At 41.8% G+C, this 22083-nt stretch overlaps 1 protein-coding gene across 3 annotated transcripts in view; it reads right to left on the reverse strand.

Moving 5' to 3' along the window:
• LOC124130986 (5-hydroxytryptamine receptor-like) overlaps nucleotides 1–22083 on the reverse strand; it is a 136188-nt gene that overhangs the window by 28836 nt on the left and 85269 nt on the right. For 2 of the 3 annotated variants that reach the window (XM_046494037.2, XM_046494038.2), the window contains one exon: nucleotides 12316–12362. The gene's annotated coding sequence lies outside the window, so the exon portion shown is untranslated. Of the gene's footprint in view, nucleotides 1–12315; nucleotides 12363–12621; nucleotides 12649–22083 lie in introns of those variants that run through there. The other variant, XM_048389631.1, reaches the window with a different exon arrangement.

A 22083-nucleotide genomic window follows, 5' to 3' on the forward strand; every position in this document is an offset into this window, starting at 1 on the left:
TTTTAGACATAAAGACACAGACAGATACAGATAGATAGTCGTGCTCAAGAGTATCATTCTTCCAGCATGGCACAACGTTGTACCCAAGAGTATCACATTCTTTCAGAATGGCACAACATCATACCCATAAGTATAGCATTCTTTAAGCATGGTACAACGTTGTACTCAAGAGTATTCCATTCTTTCAGCAAGGTACAACATCATACCCATGAGTATAGCATTCTTTAAGCATGGTACAACGTTGTCCCCAAGAGTATCCCATTCTTTCAGCATGGTACAACGTTGTCCTCAAGAGTATGACTCTCTTTGGGCATGGTACAATATCATACTCGAGAGTACAACCAAGAGTGATACTCTCATGGTAATACTCTCATGGTACAACGTCGTGCAGTGCAAGTTGACAATGGTCACGTACGTTGACATCGTTAGTGAAATCAACGCGCATAGACACGGTGTGTTCACACCGGGGGTCATAATCGGTGTGATTCCGAGGACCCGGCAAGAGGATCCTGGCATCGTGAAGTACTGCAGCCGCACACGGCGAGTTGCTGTACATAAGACCACCAGCCTACTCGTGCCACGATCTTGTGTGACACAGAAAAAGAAAGGCTACGAATGTAGTTCGTGTGGGCGTGCACTTCACGTTTTAGACTCAATAAGATATTAACCTTGTTTACATAAAATTGATTGAAAGGAAATATAATTTGTGTGTTATCATATAACCGTGGAGACAAAGTAGCGTTCCTAGACCAAGCGTAGCCAAGAAGACTTATGGCATCGTTGGTGCAGTTTTCTTGAAATACGACTGTAGGGCTAATGGCCTTAGTGGACACAGACATTCAAACATCACTTTACTCTGCTAACTCAAGATTTATGATCTAGATCAATCAGTGATCACCCTAATTACATACAGGCTATGCTTCCTTCTCACCAGGCACTAATTAAAACGTCTAGACTGATACTCACAGTGAACAACAGACCATAGAGTCTGTTCCTCTTAGGGGCCGACAATTTCATATGGAAGGGTGGGGAGGGGACTGCTTTGGTTTTTTGTGGAGACAATAATTTGTCCCAAAATATTCTGGACCAGCTGGACATTAAACAGGCACCATTTATAAGTATGGTACAACGCCGAACGCAAGAATGATGCAGGACGTTTTTACCACTTCAGTGATAAATGCTGAATCTGGGTCTCGTAATCATGAAATTCGTATCCAGGCACTGCTAAGGGACGCAACACTATGCAGCGAATTGCATCTCCTTAGAACCATATTCCGCAGTGCCACTCATATGGGAAAAAACATCCAAGTGGAAATTCGTCTAAATAACGAACCGAGTACACTTAAATGCCTAAGACCCTCCGCGGGTAGCTGCTGTCTAAGTGTTGGCGGTAAAGAGATCAAACCGTACGTTCACCGCAGTGCGTAACCCTGCCCCACAGTCATACGTATATAATTCGTCCTAGTAACCATTCCTTTAATGTGTTATAGACTAACTGACTGCTATTTACATTCCCATTGCCACTCATTTGCTGAAATATAGCACTGCATCATGGGTACGTTTTGGACGTAATAGCTCAATTCCTTCTCCGCAAATCGCTGGTCTATTACCAAACCTTAACCGCGCCATTGAGTGCAAGCCTCGGACCTCTTCTCCCTCCCTAGACTGGCCGTAGAGGAGGGACGTCATAGCGGCAGATAAACACGGGCACTCTCATTACCAAGGAAACCTAACTTCAATAGATGGCTGTTTTTCCCGAAATTGTTAATATCCGCATGTTAGTATTGCCAAGGAGTTGAGTAAACGGTTGCTGGATCCAGCTTACATGGCTATATTGTCTTCTGCACAAACAGAACACAATTATCGTTAGAGAAAATCGATTGATATTCGTTCTCAAACAAGCATGCACAGAGAGATAGAATATATGTGAGCAGTTCATTGCAACTTAATAAACCACAGCGCTGCTTCCTATAGAACTGATGGCGTTTGACATGAAGTTCGCACAATAATGCACCACTACTATGTTACGGAGAACCATGCTTCTGGAGAACCATGCTTCTTTTGACAGCTGAGCGGTATTCCCCAGACATGATTTAGTTCAGAGGACAATCCTCGTCTTGAAAACCTTGTTGAACAATGACGAAATAATATTGCACGATTCACTGTGAGTTAGTTCCATGTATTTAAATATCACAAAGCAAAACATGAACCATTAGGGTTCGAATTCACGACAGAACAGCCAGCCTTTAAAGCAGCTTTAATTTCAACCAGTTATGGAAACGTACAACTTCATAGATAATATATCCTTCATAAATTGTTTTCTTTATACATTATATCCTTCAAAAACTGTTACCTATATTCAATAAATCCTTCATATAAACTGTTACCCATATATAACATATCTACAAACCAGTCATTCTTCCCGTCAACCAACCCATCTCTCTGTATTGCAATCATGCGATAAACGGCGATAATTAATGCCAACAAATCGATAAATCGATGTACGCCATTGCCTTTCTGTGAATTGACATGCTGTGTTGTATATAACAACATTCATGCTCTTCGCATCCATTCCTTTCAAACAATATACACTGTACTCTCAAAGTTCGCGGAATGTATTATGACCCGTAAAGATGCCTGCATCTATAGACCCACGACAGCCCATGTTTGCAGAATCCATGTGTTTTGTGCAAGCCGAGCCATCGCTACACCATCAATAAATGCATTGTGACTGGAGTATTATGCGTTCTGTGACAAAGGAATCAGCCGCGACCGATCAACCCGCTTCATTAACATAGTACCTTATAACAAGTGATGCCCACACACTGTCATGAAAAATGAATTAGATGTCTCTGTAGGAATCTTTACTGATGAAATTCGTTTTTCCGTGCATGCATACTGATGACGTATTGCAGCGCATTGCATAGTGTGTCAACTGAACAGGTTACTGTGGGATCAGCAGGATGTACATGTAGTCTTGTCATGTCATACTTCCTGTTTTAACTGTTTCCTATATACAATATATGGTTCATAAACTGTTTCCTATATACAATATATGGTTCATAAACTGTTTCCTATATACAATATATGGTTCATAAACTGCTTCCTGTATACAATATATCCTTTTTTCGTATACGCAATGCACCTTCATAAACTGTTTAATATATATAATGCACCCTTTATAAAATAATTGTTGTATACAATACAATGTTTCCTTCATATAAGGGGCGGTCGGTTAGCCTAGTGGTTAAAGCGTTCGCTCGTCACGCCGAATACCCGGGTTCGATTCCCGACATGGGTACAATTTCTGGTGTCCCCCGACGTGATATTGCTTGGATATTGCTAAAATCGGCGTACAATCCAACTCACTCACTCACTCCTATACATATATATATATATATAAGCATATCCTGAATACGCTGTTTCCTTGGACAATATATGCGTTTATAAATTGTTTACTATTATATAACATACACTTCATAATGTTTTTCCTATATACAAGGGCGGTCGGGTAGCCTAGTGGTTAAAGCGTTCGCTCGTCACGGCGAAGACCCGAGTTCGATTCCCGACATGGGTACAATGGGTGAAGCCCATTTCTGGTGTCCCCCGCCGTGATATTGCTGGAATATTGCTTAAAGCGGCGTAAAACCAAACTTACTCACTCACTCCTATATACAAGCATATCCTCAATACGTTGTTTCCTATAGACAATATATGCATCATAAATTGTTTCCGCTTATGCAATATACACACATCATAATCTGTTACCAACACACAATATATCCTTTATACCATGTTTCCTACATACAATGTGTCCTGCATACACTGTTTCCTACACACAATATATCCTTTATACACTGTTTCCTACATACAGTGTGTCCTGCATACACTGTTTCCTACACACAATATATCCATTATACAGTTTCCTACATACAATGTGTCCTGCATACACTGTTTCCTACACACAATATGTCCTGCATACCCTGTTTCCTACACACAATATATCCTTTATACACTGTTTCCTACATACAATGTGTCCTGCATATACTGTTTCCTACAGACAATATGTCCTGCATACACTGTTTCCTATAGACAATATGTCCTGCATACCCTGTTTCCTACACACAATATATCCTTTATACACTGTTTCCTACAGACAATGTGTCCTGCATACACTGTTTCCTACACACAATATATCCTTTATACCATGTTTCCTACATACAATGTGTCCTGCATACACTGTTTCCTACACACAATATATCCTTTATACACTGTTTCCTACATACAGTGTGTCCTGCATACACTGTTTCCTACACACAATATATCCATTATACAGTTTCCTACATACAATGTGTCCTGCATACACTGTTTCCTACACACAATATGTCCTGCATACCCTGTTTCCTACACACAATATATCCTTTATACACTGTTTCCTACATACAATGTGTCCTGCATATACTGTTTCCTACAGACAATATGTCCTGCATACACTGTTTCCTATAGACAATATGTCCTGCATACCCTGTTTCCTACACACAATATATCCTTTATACACTGTTTCCTACAGACAATGTGTCCTGCATATACTGTTTCCTACACACAATATATCCTGCATTCACTGTTACCTGCACACAATATATCCTGCATACACTGTTTCCTACAGACAATATATCCATTATACACTGTTTCCTACATACAATGTGTCCTGCATACACTGTTTCCTACAGGTAATATGTCCTGCATACACTGTTTCCTACAGACAATATGTCCTGCATACACTGTTTCCTACAGACAATATATCCATTATACACTGTTTCCTACATACAATGTGTCCTGCATACACTGTTTCCTACACACAATATATCCTGCATTCACTGTTACCTGCACACAATATATCCTGCATACACTGTTTCCTACACACAATATGTCCTTCATGCATAGTGTGTCTGCCCTAACCAAATGTAAATGTCGCACATCCACCAGTTATCTGTGTCTATTGGCAAGGCCACGACGACCCATGAAATGCCACTAAGTCATTTTACGACACCACGTATGGCTCAATTGTGAGTGCCATGTTAGTGCACAGAGTTTCCGGTTCTGTTCCTCAGCTCCCACGTTGACACGGCTGTCCGTTTTATATCCTTTGATCATTACTTCATCGAGACAATGCAAATTCAAGCGGCAAGACGAATGTGACACGGCCTAGCGCCCTAATGGTGATTAATACCTCAGTTCCTTCAACAGACCTGCAATTTTAATATCAAACGCACCGGGTTTGGCCGTTGATGTGGAGTGGCTTTTGCAAAAAGTACAAGCTATTCCTCGTAAACACCTCACAACAATCAAGCTATGGAATCCGAGCAGGCATGCGCCTCTAATTGCGTATTTTCAACTTCGTGGGCGCAAATAAAGGTGACCATGTCAATTACGCACATTACCCGCTTTGAACAATGATCACCATCCAAACAAGCCTAGCATCGAACAAGTCGCAGTCTCAAGTCAATATTCGACATTCTTTCGGAATAAATTACCATAAAAAGTGCATAAATTCCTTCAGAGTGACACATATGGAAATAGTCCTTTGACAAGCGGCATATGGTACTCGTGATGCAAGCGACATTTCATTGCATGTGTTCACGACAATCACTGGTTTATTGAGCTCCTATTCATAGTTCGACAAAACTGAAATGGTGCATTAAAATTTACTCGATAATACGTATGAAATTTCCTATATGTTAATCGCAAAGCAACAGTCTGTTCACTGTGTTCGACCTAATAAATTTGAACAATAAATTATTCTGCCAACAGTTCGTACAAACATGTGATAATGATGTGACAGTCAAACCTAGCCATAAACATACTGCCACTATAGTTTACCGAATGATCATAAATTCTAAGCAGTTGTGATCACAATACTGACGGATTTACCGTTAGAATTCAAATTCAATTTGCAACATCGGGTCAACTTGAATATGATTGATTTCGTCCTCTGTCGTTATGCGTCATACACATCACATGGGGAGTTTCATTTTCAATTTCAGTGTGAATTTCCGTTGACCTAAAGACCAAGGACTGTCACAGATAACAGTTTATCCAAACCTAGGTCATAAAGTTGAAAGACACAATGTTTTATTTTGAATACATTACTTTAAGTCAAGATATATATGCAAAGTCTGGCGGGTGAGTGAGTGAGTGAGTGAGTGACTAATACCACAGCGAGGGACACCAGGGTTGGGCTTCCCACATTGCCCCCCATGTGGGGAATTGAACCCGGCCTTTGCAGTGACGGGCGAACGCTTTGTCCTCTCGGCTACCACACCGCCCGGCGGGACATCATGTCCCTTTCACAAGATGGCGTCACCACAAGGTCATATGACTGCTTAACAATTGGCATTCTTACTCTCCCTATTCAAAGCACATCTGTGTAGTATTGGATAAAAATTGTAAAAAAATAAAAGCCGTTGAACTGGAATAAAGCCAAATACTTTTGAGTTTATAATATGATTTAACCTTGTTAAATTAAACATCGATTTTAATTACATTTTCTCACCTGACCTATTGTTGGCTAAAAGTACAGCTGCACACGTGCACAGCTTCTGCAACCATGTGCATCATGTCTGCCCCACCCATACTCCCATTCTGTATACTCACTACAACATCTGATACCCATACTACGAATGATGTAACTGCTACCTCTACATCTGCTGCTGCTACTACTCCTACTGCCATTGTTGTGCCTGTATTTACTACTGTTTGCCGCTCATGTCATTACTACTACTACTACTACTACTACTACTACTACTACTACTACTACTACTACTACTACTACAAACACTACCACTAAAACTACCATCCCCACTACTGCTAAAACTACGAATATTACTGCTGCTACTACCTCTACTACTACTACTACTACTACTACTACTACTACTACTACTACTACTACTAAAACTACCACCCCGCAAATAGTACTGTTACCAATATTACCGCTACTACCACCACAACTTCTACTACTACCACTACTACTACCACCAAAGCCACCCAACAAAACCACCACCATCACCAATACTACACTCCTGTCACCACCATTACTACTAGTAATTCTACTGCTAATACTACTACAGTAAACTACGGTTATAATTATATAACGAACTCATGGGGACTACTAATTTTAGTTCGTTATAACCGTAGTTCGTTATAAGCATAAATACAGAATAACTACAGCAAATAGTCGGGACCAAATAAGTAAGTTCGTTATATCCGTCAGTTCGCTATAAGCGTGTTGGCTAAAACCGTAGTTTACTGTACATCTGCTGCAACTACTACCACCACCCCAACAACTTCTCCCACACAACTATTCCCAAGAATACTTCTGCAACTGCAATGTACTAATACTATAATTGGCAATAATAATAGTAATAATAATAATGATGATGATGATGATGATGAGGATGATGATGAGGATGAGGATGAGGATGAGGATGAGGATGATGATGATGATGAGGATGATGATGAGGATGAGGATGATGATGAGGATGATGATGAGGATGAGGATGAGGATGAGGATGATGATGAGGATGAGGATGAGGATGAGGATGAGGATGAGGATGAGGATGATGATGATGATAATAGTATATTTTTGAATATATTACTTCACGTGAGGCGTCTTATTGGTTGTTACATAGGTGTCAGTGTTAATACAAGTTTATGCAACCCTGAATCTGTTGACCGCGCACAGATACAATGTGCACCCCCATTAGGCGACATCAAGCGTTCACGTCTAAAATCGAGAGAGCTTTCAACGATTCAATAGCCGTCAATCCCCTTATGAGAATACGCGACGCGCGAGTGCAGCGAAATTAGCGAGTCACTTTTCAATGTAGTTCGAGACAAAAAAATCGCCCAACACCATGAGGCTAGCATGTGGACTAATGTCAGACACGTGATAAACACCGTCGGCATCTGTCTGTGCACCGTGGTGTGAGATTAGTTTCACATTATCACACTCAGTGTGTTTCCATTAGATTCACTCGACGCCGGGATTAACATGGAATCCTGACTATAATCTGTCTATAATCTGTCAATTTACGTAGCCAATTATAACATTGAGAATAACAGCTTACATCCTATATGTAGAAAGTGAAACGTCAACGACGGAGCAAAATCAGTCTCGATTATGTGCCGAAATAGATTCCATTGGTGGCAAAAGATACAAAAGAGGTAAAAAAGTGAGAATGGATCACTGAAAATCAGTGACGACACAGGTGTTCGAGAAATGGGTTCGCATGGCCTGCTCTACCTGTAGCACCCGCATATGTTTGTTGGTTTACGCCGCTCAGCTGTACTCCTGCCACACGACGGTGGCCAATCAATAACCGGCCAGACAATCCAGTGATGGAACAGACATTCTGGGGGACGTTCACTGATTTTGTGAAAGATAAAGATGATATGTTAATTTTGAATTATGTCTGCTGCATACAAGTGCAGAGATTCTGTTGCTTACAAGGTAACGAGAAGCACTTAAGATTCATATGGTTTGGCAACACGTTGGAGGTATATATAAAGAATGGATTGACTTCTAGTACATTATCACATCGTGTAGCGAGAACAAATGACACGTGAAACCGTTATTCCTACACATGAATGACAATCAACCTTTCTTGAAAATCACATCCGTGAAACCAGTTGAATAAATTATACAGCTCTTCTTTGAACTTTTGTACTCTCTCTCTCTCTCTCTCTCTCTCTCTCTCTCTCTCTCTCTCTCTCTCTCTCTCTATTTCTTTCTATCAATATACTCTATTCGCCTTCACAAATACACATTGTATCCGTGCAGTGCATTCGCGATACTGGATTCACACTCTTCACTATTCACACACTGCAGCATCAAACGTGGACATGCACAAGCACATCAAAGCACCATCAACAGCAACAGCTGTGTTGTTAACACATTTGAGATTTCCATTAACACTTCGCTCTTTGGCAAATATGATGTGTCATGAAACAAACAATATTGATACAACAACGTCGACGCCAGATAACAATCAGTCTGAATTATCTGCTGAAACAGATTTCACAGGACGTAGAAGGCAAAATAGTCATGGAAATTATATGAATGGATCCCTGAAAATCATTGATGACACCCGGTGTCAGATATAATGTGATCGGTCGGTTTTCACAATGTCTATTCCCAAGTCACATATATTTTCACGATATATTAATTTTGTTTTTTAAACAGAAACATAGTTACAAACTCATTTAATTTAATTAAATAGTCATCTAGTTACGTTATGCCACGATACGTTGTTTTCGTCATCATAAAATCACCATGGTAAAATCACAGTGTGATCAAGTGCAGGGCAGACCAATATACACCATATGTCATCCAATCCAAGATTATGTCATCTTCCATCAACAGCTGTCAGCATATGAAAAACTATTTATAGTACAAGATAGACACAATTTTATGGATAACAACTCCTTTAATACTGTGAAAAGCGACGTTTCGGTATAGATCCTTATACCGTTGTCAAGCAAGACTGAATGAGGGAGATAGTGGAGGTGGAGGATTAACAGTAGAGGATTAACAGTAGAGGATTAACAGTAACAACAATTGCATACATGAGTGGGATAACATTGGCAGGTGTTGACAACACCTACTATATATATTCTGTTCTATGTATATCTATACCGAAACGTCGCTTTTCACAGTATTAAAGGAGTTGTTATCCATTAAATTGTGTCTATCTTGTCATCCGTCAACTTCTAAGTAATGCCTATCAAACAATGTATTTATAGTACAGTCGTATTTATACACTTCCAATATGACATTTCGCTGCTCTTAATGAGCATTGACAAGACAGTGTATGTAAGAAGCTGAACTGACCAGACACGCATTGCTGTCCTGGAGTACAGAGTTTACGAGCCACCACTCATTCCCCTGACCGGGCAAGATGGCGAGGCGTCTCTTCATCATATGACGATGTACCAATGTACTTTAACGCTAGGGGTGGTGATAATAGTATCATACGAAAGAGGGGATACTAGAGATGGTGGTAATAGTATTATTCGACAGAAGGGATTCTTTAACATTTCATTGTCCATGGCATTGTTGTCCATAAATTGTGTCTACTCATCCGTCAACTTCTAAGTAATGCCTATCAAACAATTCAATTCATTGTCGTGTCAAAATGACACCGGCCACAAGATGATTAGGCAAAAACATGACATATGGTCAAGCAATTGTCCGTCCAGGTGAAGTTGCATCTCAGGTTAACTTAGTCAAATGCAATATGATGAAATGTTCAAATATTCATTAAGTCAGCAAGCATGGCACTTAAGGAAAATATGGTTTATATACATTACATTTGTGAGAGTGGTTTACATATACTAGAATGATTTATGTATAATCCAGAATGGTTTATCTACATAAGCTAGAATCGTGTCTAGCAAACGCTAGAATTGTTTATATACAAATGTTAGAATGATCGCTATATAAAGCGAAGGGTGGTGGGTTGCTCTAGGTTCTACTACACCAAATCAGTACCAGTTTAGCCTTCAGTGCAGATCGAGAGATATCTGCAGGCTGTGATTGGAGGATATTCTGTAAGATTTTTATGTCTTTCAAATGTACATCCATCTAGTTATTAAAACTGACCATGTTTTTCTATATTTAGTACTGTATTTTTCAACATGATGACTTATGCTGAATGTGACCACAGCTATTTTCAAGTTGGTGACATTTGGTGCAAAACTGGGGGTGGTGTGTTTAGCTTCCGGTACTCGGAAAAGGAGCTGGCTAAGCTAGTCATTTTTTATTTTTTTATTGCTGCTGTAAGGCCAAACTGTGCACACACGTACAGGTAATAGCTGTTGAATGCTTAGTTATTTAAAAAAAAAATATAACGTTGCTATAGAAGTCTATGGGAAAACATTTGGTTGTGTGTAACCTCTAGTGCTTAATGCGGCTTAAATAAACACTCCGCAGTAATCTGCATCGGGGACGATAACCGATGGGAGATCGAGAGAAGCTGCGTCACTTTGTAAGCAGAACTGTCAGCTTAGGTTTAAAATGTAGTATATTTAGCAAGTCCCCGTATTAATAATCTCACCTTTCTGATAATACTTTCATGTAGTGCACAATATTCAAATTACCAGTATTCAGGTTAACGGATGAGAAAGCAGCCTCGGGAATAGTCTCTGCAGGATGACCCATAGGCCGTTTAACCATTAAATATTCCCACGCGTTACATAAAAACACAGACCGATCATTCATTGATAATTCGTAGCTGGTCAGGGAATCATTTCCGTCAGGCATACATTAAACACGATGACCATGTATGCCTCGAGGCAACAATTGTGAATGAGACATCAATGAATGATATGAACAAATTTGAACTAGAATAGACTTAAAACAATGTAACAGATGACTGGATACACAATCATATAATTTTGAATCATTATCAATTTGGAGAGAGTTTGATCGAGGGTGAAATGTGATCATTTTCGACGTTGTCAGAGTGAGTGAGTATCGTTTTACGCCGGTGTACCATCGTTCCAGCATTATGACGGAGGAGGCACAGAAATGGCTACACACGTGGTGCCCGTGTGGGGAATCGAACACGGGTTCTCGGTGTGACGAGCGAGCACTGACCAGTGAAGACCCACCTTCCGCAACCCATGCTTGCCGTAATAGGCGACTTACGGGATCCAAGGCCGTAGTTAACTTTTTTTGACAGGGGTGGGGGTGGGTGGTGGTGGGGTGTGTGTGTGTGGGTGTGGGGGTGTGGATATGTGTGTGTGGGGGGGGGGGGGGATTGCAAATATTTGTATCACTTGTCCCCAACTTGATTAAAAAAAACACTGTTTTTCTATAAAAATAATCCAGGGGGGGGGGGGGGGGGGAGCAACTGCTTCCTCCCCCATCCCCCTGTCCCCCGGCTGGCTACGGCACTGCGGGTCGGATGTTCAGGCTCGCTGACATCGTTGATGCATGTTATCGTATCCCAATTGTGTGGATTGATGCTCATGATATCAATCACTGGATTGTCTGGTCCAGACTCGATTATTTTCAGACCGTCGCATACAGCTGGGATATTGCTGAGTGCGGCGTTAAACAACAAACAAACAAACAAAGTAAGAGACTACCCCGCTCCTTACGCCGTTTGAACAGAAATAGGGGCTGTTCAGTTTATTCATTCGTCAACACGTATTATAATCAACTGACTATTACGTAAACTCGAAACAGTCTAACTATAGCATAATACGTAGTTTTCTGTAGCAGACAGTAGGAAGTGTGTGAATATCACTTACCTAATCTCCACAGTTGTAGCCTCGGAAGGAAACCCACCGCAAATGTCCTGCAATCAAATCGGAAGAATTAGTGTTGATATTGACATGCATCGCACGTGGTCACGTAATGACATTGACACCACAACGCTAACGTTATGATTACTTGGAGCGGTATGTAAATTCCTGGTTATATGTACATGTAATCGATCGCGGCGTTAATGACCCTCAACCCCCATCCAGTTGGGAAGTTGGAAGCGATCACGGGCTGGTCGCGAGATGGTTGGATCAATGCTCAACAGCTCTCCTCTCACGAACACTATAGATTACCATTGTCAATTTCAGCTGGTGTGATTGACAGCTTGTGCACAGGTAGAAACAGGCGGAAAAGACCAACTGCAGTTTTCGTCAATATCAACAATGCTCCCAGCTGAAGCGGACATGATGAATGATGAATGCATATGCTTGTTACTTGTACGATAATGTCATGCTTTGCGTATTATGTGAGAAGTGATTTTTGTTACCCAACTGAAGATTGTTGTGTTTTTTTATGGTCTGACGACGATTAGCTGTCATTAATTACCTACTCTGTGACTCATATCACAACTTTGATTTGTTTAGGTTATATCAGCTGAGGCTGTACTGTAGCGACGTGGGGCCGACATCTTGGTATTGCGTACTATAATTTGATGACGTTTATTAGAGGGATAATTAAACGTCGATAAAATGTTATTGACGACGTGTGTTTCCACACGGGGAACATGTTTCATACAACGTGCTGATGGATTACAAAGTTGCACGGGAATAAAGCGGCAAAAACTGCTTGAGCTGGAAAACGGCCTCTATAATATGCTCCTCAACCTTTGCAATGAAAATTAGTAAGCACAGTGTGTATAATGTGGTAGCACTTAATTCTACATCATCACATGTGCTTATGATAAAGTGATTCACGTGAGTTCAATTAGTGATCGGTCGTTGCCATGGCGACAAGACGTTAAAAAAATAGATGTAACGGTAACTTTCGTCACGTGACTGAAAGGCTGCGATGGGTATCATGTACAGGATGATGGGATACACGCACGCTGTATGCAGAGTTCACTGATTAATGACCTCACAAATCACTAAATCTGTTACTGTTGGAATTTTGTTGAAACAATTGTGCCAGAAAATGCCAGACTACTGAAAACAATAATTGTCTGCCACACACACACACACACACACACACACACACACACACACACACACACACACACACACACACACATACATACATACATATATGTATATAAAATATATATTCGTGCTTGTCAAAACTCCTTTATCCACACAAGATTTTTCGCCGTTCAGCGGCTCTTCAGGTGTAATGAAAACTTTAACATACATTGTAGTCCTAGGCGACGCATAACAGTATATTTGTGGCGTCATAATGCCTATGATGTAACAGTGTAATACTTATACACCTTGTGAAATCACTTTTTTATCACGAATTGTTTTACATGTTTCAGCTTTCACACACACACACACAGGTACACACACGCACGCACGCACGCACGCACGCACGCACGCACGCACGCACGCACGCACACACACACACACACACACACACAGAGAAACTACGCACACATGCCCCCTCCCCACCCCAAACCCACGCCCAGTCCTTTACATGTGTATTTTGTAACATGTTGTATTTACAACGTCCTTGACTGAGTGATGGTGCTCATACTATTGATCACTAGTTTGCCTGATCCAAACCACATCCTGCCTAGCTGCAGCATCTACGGGATGTAGCTCATGCAGTGCATGCCGTGACGCAATACTTCTTTAACTCACTCACCCAACAGGTCATCGGTCCCTGGCTACAGTCATAACTCAACATAGATATACTGGAATTCCTCTCTGTATAATTTCACTTTCATGACAGATGAAACGTGCATCTCACAAATATGAAACAGTTTAGACATTTGCAATACAATTAAGGGAGGAACACCGTCACAAGCTTTAATCTTTCTGACAGCATACACATCAATTTAACACACGGATTCACAATATCTATTGAAATCAAGTTATCATTGATCACAAGTTTCCGACAACCAAGCAGCCATTTAAGGAGTAATTGTGCAGAGTATGGGCTATTTAAATAGACATTTGCAGGAGAACGCTACTCCGCGTTACTAAAGCTCCCTCTTCGGTAACCAATTATTCGCAAGATATTTTACCTCGGGTTTGTTTAATTCTGAAAGAGAAAATTATGATAATCGAATGGAGTGATTAATACGATCAATACCGAGGTATTTGCAGGTTATTTACACATGCAAATTTTAGGCATGCTTGAATAGGTGCTCGCCTGACCCGCTGGGATCTGCTTGCGAACTCTTGCGCAATTACGGCCTCAATTTTAACCAGCGACAATCTAACGAGTTTTCTGTGTGAAAATGTCATTATGCGTCGGTTGTGATTTAAATAACAGCAATTGACCCTGCCAAGCAGCCATGCTTTATAAATCTACCACACCTGAACCCAGACATAGACAACGGCTGAGGTATGAACCCCCAAAATAGACCAGTGAATAATCTTCCAATCTAAACTTCTGAAGTGGGTGAGTGAGTGAGTGAGTTGGTTATAACGCCGCTTCGAACAGTATTCCCGTCATATTAAGGCGTGTCAACGTCATATGTGAGGAAAGCCCGAATTGATGCAGGTCTGAGACGTTTACCACTTTGGTGAAACCAACGAGTACTGACATGGAGCTAACAAACCTAACTAGAAACACAATCGGGTCGAACCGGGATTCGAACCCATACACTTCTAAACTTTGGTTTCAATGATGATATTGATCCAATTAGCAATTAAGTACATATTATAAATAATCACATGCAATGATATTGAGAAAAACATTTCCACGTCCACAAGAAATATTTGCCAAAAATAGTCGACTACATAACTCCGACAATATTATGAGAACTATGAATCACTATCAAATAGTGGCGACACCTGGCGTCCGCGAAAAGGCGAGCGCACACGCTCCACCCGCATCAAACAAGCAAAGGCAGGTCAACCGCCCACCCGGAAAAAAACAGGAACACAAGTCAAAACAGGGCACCGCACCGAACACCACCCCCGTCATCGATGCACAAAATCCGTAAACGCCACCACACGTCCACCACAACAAAACCCCGAAAGGCCCATCGAGGCCCCAACGCTCCAACCCTGATCAAACAACGAGCAAGAAATGAACAATTGTGTCAGAAATCACCGGTGGAACGCGGATCTAAGTTGACACAGATCGTTATGGAGGACGCTGCTCGTGGGCTCGAATCACTGATTATCCATGGTGTGCCAGCACTATACTCAAGAGTCATGCGATTTACAAAAGTGGTCAACGTCATGACCTGCTTCCCTTCCTCCTGAAATAAACTGAAACGCTGAACATAGGGGAAATAATATTATTCAAAATGGCGTTGAACTCGTTCACATTCAACAGACTGTTGTAGCTTTATGATGTAAACGGTTGTGTGTTCATCTTCTCTATTCATTTATAATGAATGCCAGGAAAGAGAAACAAATCTTCGACGCTTAAAACACGTTTATTGTCATGATGCAAATTCCGACGACCAATGTGAAATAGTTCCCATTGACACACAAAGTCACAAATACTGCTACCACAAGGATTGTGTTCGTAGCACGATATAGAAGTTCACTGGCAAACCTGTGGTTGACATCATGTACAACGTCCCATTCCGTCGGGGTACGATGAGGTGCTGTGCCAGACCGCACATTCCATTTAGACCCGTGAAGATTCCGGGGTAGAATAGGTCTTCAGGAACCCATACTTGCCGTAAAAGGCGACTATGCTTGTCGTGAAAGGCGACTAACGGGATCGGGTGGTCTGGCTCGCTGACTTGTTTGATACATGTCATCGATCCCAATTGCGTGAATCGATGCTCATGATGTCAATCACTGGATTGTCTGGTCCAGACTCGATTATTTACAGACCGCCGTCATATAGCTGAAATATTGCTGAGTGCGGCGTTAAACAACAAACAAACAAAAAACAAAAAACATTCCATTTTGCCTTCGCGTACGACAATCATAGCATGCTGGGGACCTGATCATGTGTTACTCGTACGTTCACCTAGTCGTTTAGTTGGGTATCCTTTGTGTGTCAAAACACACCATCAATGTCATTGCCAAGGCTATTTAACCAAAACAAGAGCGGGATAACTTTATTGTTACGTGCGGATCAATCAAACGACGCCATCTCCCCTGACGTTGGTTGACGTTGATACGAAGCACAAGCCATCAAACGCCCTAATTTACAACAAGGCACGTACATAAGAAAGCTACATATTTTGCGTTGGTATGAATGGTGAAAGAAATAACAGGATCCTGCAATATAATATTGAAAGGCAAATTGAGTTTGATTCCATCACGTTTCGTGCTTTTGTTGACGTTATTATCGTCCACAACGTATGGCCCTAAGTGATGCTTTATGTTCGGTTCGTCTATTCTTTTTCTAATGAGAGTTGATGCCGGCAAACTTTATCGTCTTGAGTTGCCATAAAGAACACATTCTCCGCTGTGTACACGTTTTATCATTAAGATCACTGGGAAAAGGCCTTAGAGTTGCTGAAACTGACAATAAATAATACAGAAAGCTGACACAGTCGCGCGTTGAAAATATGCACTCGACGCGTCAAACTATACAGCATTCAGATTTTGAAGACGATTCAATGTCCGCTTTCGCTTCTGCTGGAACATTAATCTGCCTTGGTGTAAGATCAGCTAATTATGTCGTTTCTGGGGCATTTGCTTGCGCCTTGATCAAGCAGTGACCCCCTGACGGCTGTGATTAGAGTCTGATCGTGATAAAACGCATAGCTATTTTGAGATTGAAGATTATGATTGTTGGCATGCTAATCGTCAACCTTTTTTGTAAATTATTATCTAAATTCACTCTTATGACTCTGATAATGACGTTTCTTTTTGCGAATTTGTTGTTCGATAGTCTGTTTGATGCACACGAGCCCCAGGCTATTGCTTTCAGAAGTGATTGCTGTACGAAGGTTATCAGTCAGAAAACTCCTTCAATTTGGTATATCATTACGACTTAAAGAGCTACCAACAGCTGCAGAACTTGCCTTGTTACTCCACATATATAACATTGTCTGCGATCGAAAGGTAACAGTTGTAGTTAAAGTAGAAGTAGTAGTAGAAGTAGTAGTAGTTGGTGAGGTGAAATGGGGTTTAACGTCGCGTTCAAGATTATTGCACTTGAAAAGCGACTTACATGTATATATATGTTACACTTATAGAGCGACGGCTGTTTTTAAAAGTCCGGACTACTACTGGATGTATAGTGCTAGCCCTATGAGATACCATGTCACAGTTTGAGGTGAGGTGAGGTGAAATGGGGTTTAAGGTCGCGTCCAAGATTATTGCACTTATATAGCGACGTGCATGTACGTGTGTTTGTGTGGCTGCTTGTACTAGTCCGGGTTGATGCCGATTTATAGTGCTAGCACACTGAGATACCATGCCGCAGCTTAACATGAATACCCCACTCATACACAGTATACTTACTCCGAGCCGACCAGTTCTTGTTTTAGCCCCTTCATGCCGAGCGCCAGACAGGGTAACGACAAGTACCATCTTTTAACGTCTTTTGGTATGACGCGGCCGGGGGTCGAACCCCGGACCCTCCGCTCTCCGGGCGGACGCTCTACCACTAGACCACGGTGGCGGTCTGTCATAGTTTGAACCAAAATACCCAACTCTAACACAGTATACAGACTCAGAGTCCTGGTTTTATCCATACAATGCCGAGCGCAGGGTAACAACAAATATTATGTTTTAACGTCATTTTGCACGAGGCGTTCGGGGATACATAAGCGTAGGCGTAGGCGTAATTGTAGGCGTAGATTTTACAGTAACAGAAGCAGTTTTTGTTTGTTTGTTTGTTGTTTAACGCCGCACTATTCCACCTATACAACGGCGGTCTGTAAATAATCAAGTCCAGACCAGGCAATTCAGTGACTGACATCATGGGCATCAATCTACACAATTTGGATACGATGACATGCATCAAACAAGTCACCCGATCCCGTTGGTCGCCTCTTACGACAACCATTGGTTGCTGAAGACCTACTCTCTACTGGGATTTTCACAGGCAGCAGAAGTAGTTGCAGCATTAGTAGTGATACTATAGCTGTTGCTGTGACATTTGTAATAATAGCAGTAGCATGAGACGAGAAGCAGCAGTATTTGGAATAGTAGCATCAGCAATATCAGCAGTTACACTAGCTACATGAATTGGAGTTTTAGGAGTTGTAGAGTCAGTAGTAACAAGAGCCATTGTAGATGCAGCAGTCGCAGAGAGTAACAGTAGAAGCAGCTGTATCAGAAGTGAGTGAGTAAGTTGGGTTTAACGCCGCTATGAACAGAATTCCCGTTAAATCACGGCGTGTCAGCTTAATGTGGAAAAACAAAACCGAATTGATGCAGGTCTCAAGCGTGGAACACATGAGCACGGATATGGTGCTGACATACGAAGAAACATAATTTGGGCGAACCGGGATTCTGGCGTGCCCAAGGGATGCAACTCTGCGCAGCGGCGCCCTAGACGTCGTCGTCGTCCTCATCAACCTCGTTATCACCATCATCACTATCACCACCACCACCACCACCATCATCATCATCATCATCATCATTGTCATCATCGTATATCTTATGCAGTCAGTAAAGATCCAGCTCGTGACAAAGTTATTCACTACAACAATGCGTTGCTAGCCTCATCATCATCAACAGCATCCGCAAAGTACTCCGAATAATGATTTGTCAATTTGATACAGAAGGCCAAAAAGACGACAACAGTGACTACAACAGCTGTCGACTCGGACGACGACATCAGGTGCAGGTCAGTAATACAACCACGCGTAGACACGTGACATTGTCCTTTGGTAGTGATGCTAATAGCAATACAACCACGCGTAGACACGTGACGTTGTCCTTTGGTAGTGATGCTAATAGCAACACAACCACGCGTATATTTGTGACATCGTCCTCTGGTAGTGGTGCAACTGTCAGACAGCCACACGTATATGTGTGACACTGTCCTCTGGTAGTGGTGCAACTGTCAGACAGCCACACGTATATGTGTGACACTGTCCTCTGGTAGTGGTGCAACTGTCAGACAGCCACACGTATATTGGTGACATCGTCCTCTGGTAGTGGTGCAACTGTCAGACAGCCACACGTATATGTGTGACACTGTCCTCTGGTAGTGGTGCAACTGTCAGACAGCCACACGTATATGTGTGACACTGTCCTCTGGTAGTGGTGCAACTGTCAGACAGCCACACGTATATGTGTGACACTGTCCTCTGGTAGTGGTGCAACTGTCAGACAGCCACACGTATATTGGTGACATCGTCCTCTGGTAGTGGTGCAACTGTCAGACAGCCACACGTATATGTGTGACACTGTCCTCTGGTAGTGGTGCAACTGTCAGACAGCCACACGTATATGTGTGACACTGTCCTCTGGTAGTGGTGCAACTGTCAGACAGCCACACGTATATTGGTGACATCGTCCTCTGGTAGTGGTGCAACTGTCAGACAGCCACACGTATATGTGTGACACTGTCCTCTGGTAGTGGTGTAACTGTCAGACAGCCACACGTATATTGGTGACATCGTCCTCTGGTAGTGGTGCAACTGTCAGACAGCCACACGTATATTGGCGACAACGTCCTGGGGTAAGTGATAATAACTGTAGCTGAGAAGGAATAGCTTCCACGTGACCACCGGAATACCGCAATACCATGGCAGATTGACAATGGGAATATTAATATAAAATTGTCTTGTTCCAGAAGGCATAAAAAAAACTGCTCCTAACGCTCAAAACCACTCTACAGAAATATGCCAAGCTAACGATTTTCCTTAAGTGCAGATTGATATATCTGAAAAAACTCCAGCTGAAATACATTGAAATTCACACTCTTTCAACGCGTATTGCACTTTGTCACAACTGTCAAGTCACATTTGACATGTATGGAAATAAAATGAAAGCAATTCAATTACTGAACATTACCGTTTTTGTATTAACCAATATGAATTATCCCCATTTGAAAGATCTCTTTGCACACGCGACCCATCTGGTCTCCATCACATAGTCACACAGGCGTGAGAGCGATAATCGCAGTAAATGCTGTGTTAACATACGTCAGCTCCATTCACAGAAGTGTCAGTTATCAAGAGCATAAATTCAAAGGTATTAACTCGCCGAGAGATGAGTTGCTACAGACAAATATAAAAACGAAGGGGGGTCCCTATCGTCCACAACAGCTCAATTTCCGAACACTATCTCTACAATTGTTCATGACAGTGTTCTGTTTTCGTTCACACAGCGTTACTAATCTTTATGATATCGCTCATCCGCCTGCATTATAGGATGCCCTCCAGAGGGCGCTATCTTGTCATTTTTGTCACCCATGGGAAAAACATCGCCATCTCTACCGGAATCAAGTTGGCATCCCATTGGTCGCTAATTGCCGATTACAGTATTCATTGGTAAGATAGTTGTGAAACAGATCCATGTTTGGCTAGGACGTATCCATAGAGGGTTTCCAAACCCGTTTCCTTATCGTAAATAGTCCGCTTGTATGAAAGGAAGAACCCCCAGCGCTGCAGCGTTGGTCCATCCGACACCACACGTGTTTCAGAATGTGGAAACATGTCCACTATCCCTATCCAAATTACCGTTAATCGAACAGTGGTTAAGGTGTCGTTGTGTATATGTGCCTTTCAGAATCAGACAACTGTGAGTAAATACGAACACATTTAAGCGATGAGCTGTCATAGTCCTAGATGCTCTTGTACAAAAACTGTCACAGGGCGTCCATGAATTATTACCGATGCACAACATTGATGAACTGACGTCTCGTCTAGACTGGTTCTCCTCTGGGACTAAAGTCTATAGGCGTACATATCGTCAAAGAAATCATATTCAAAGTCGACAATTTACTGAGTGTCCTTTGAAGTCTTAAGTAAGGCGTCTGTCAGTGAACAAGTGGCTCACAATTTAATCATGCAATACCCTATTGGTTTGGCCTCTTAGCAATGTTTAGCTACGTGGCAAAATGAAGGGTTATTTCGGGCTGTCTGCATGAACTACAACCAATGGTTTTACAATTGATTTTTTAAAGAATTGTTGAGGTGCTGAAATTGGATTTTTTTTTTACAAAAAACGGCCTGTCAGTGAATAAGAACGAAGTGGTAAGCTCTTACACTGAACATACCATGCCACGCTTCGTAAACTTCTCACTGTTAACACAATATCCCCAAACTGTGCGCCCTTGGGAAATGATAAGATCCATATTGAAATATGTAATACAAATACCATTTTGTGTGTTCAAGTGAGAGGGAGAGGACAGTTGGGTGGATGAAACGTGCCTATGTGAAGCTCCCAATCGTAATTATATTTGGTAGTTGTTTTACCATCGGCAACCCTCAACCAGGTTTATCCGCCGACGAGAAGACCATATTTCCTAATTGAGTCCGTCCAGAGAGATATATTTATTCTTTCTTCCGGGCCGCAGTCTGACCAAATCTATCCCGGGGTTAAATCTAAAACCCACAGTCTTCTTTCCCCTATTGCAGTGTGATTACAGCGGGAACATAAATACAATCGACCAGACAGAGGGTCAACGACGACATGGGAGGAGAGTGCCCGCCTCGCCCAGGGGAGGGTTGGTGCAGTGGACGAGCTACTGATAACTTGTTTGGTTACTGTCTT

This window comes from Haliotis rufescens, unplaced genomic scaffold, assembly GCF_023055435.1.
Source record: "Haliotis rufescens isolate VD_foot unplaced genomic scaffold, xgHalRufe1.0.p SCAF_10, whole genome shotgun sequence".
Classification (NCBI taxonomy): Eukaryota; Metazoa; Mollusca; class Gastropoda; order Lepetellida; family Haliotidae; genus Haliotis; species Haliotis rufescens.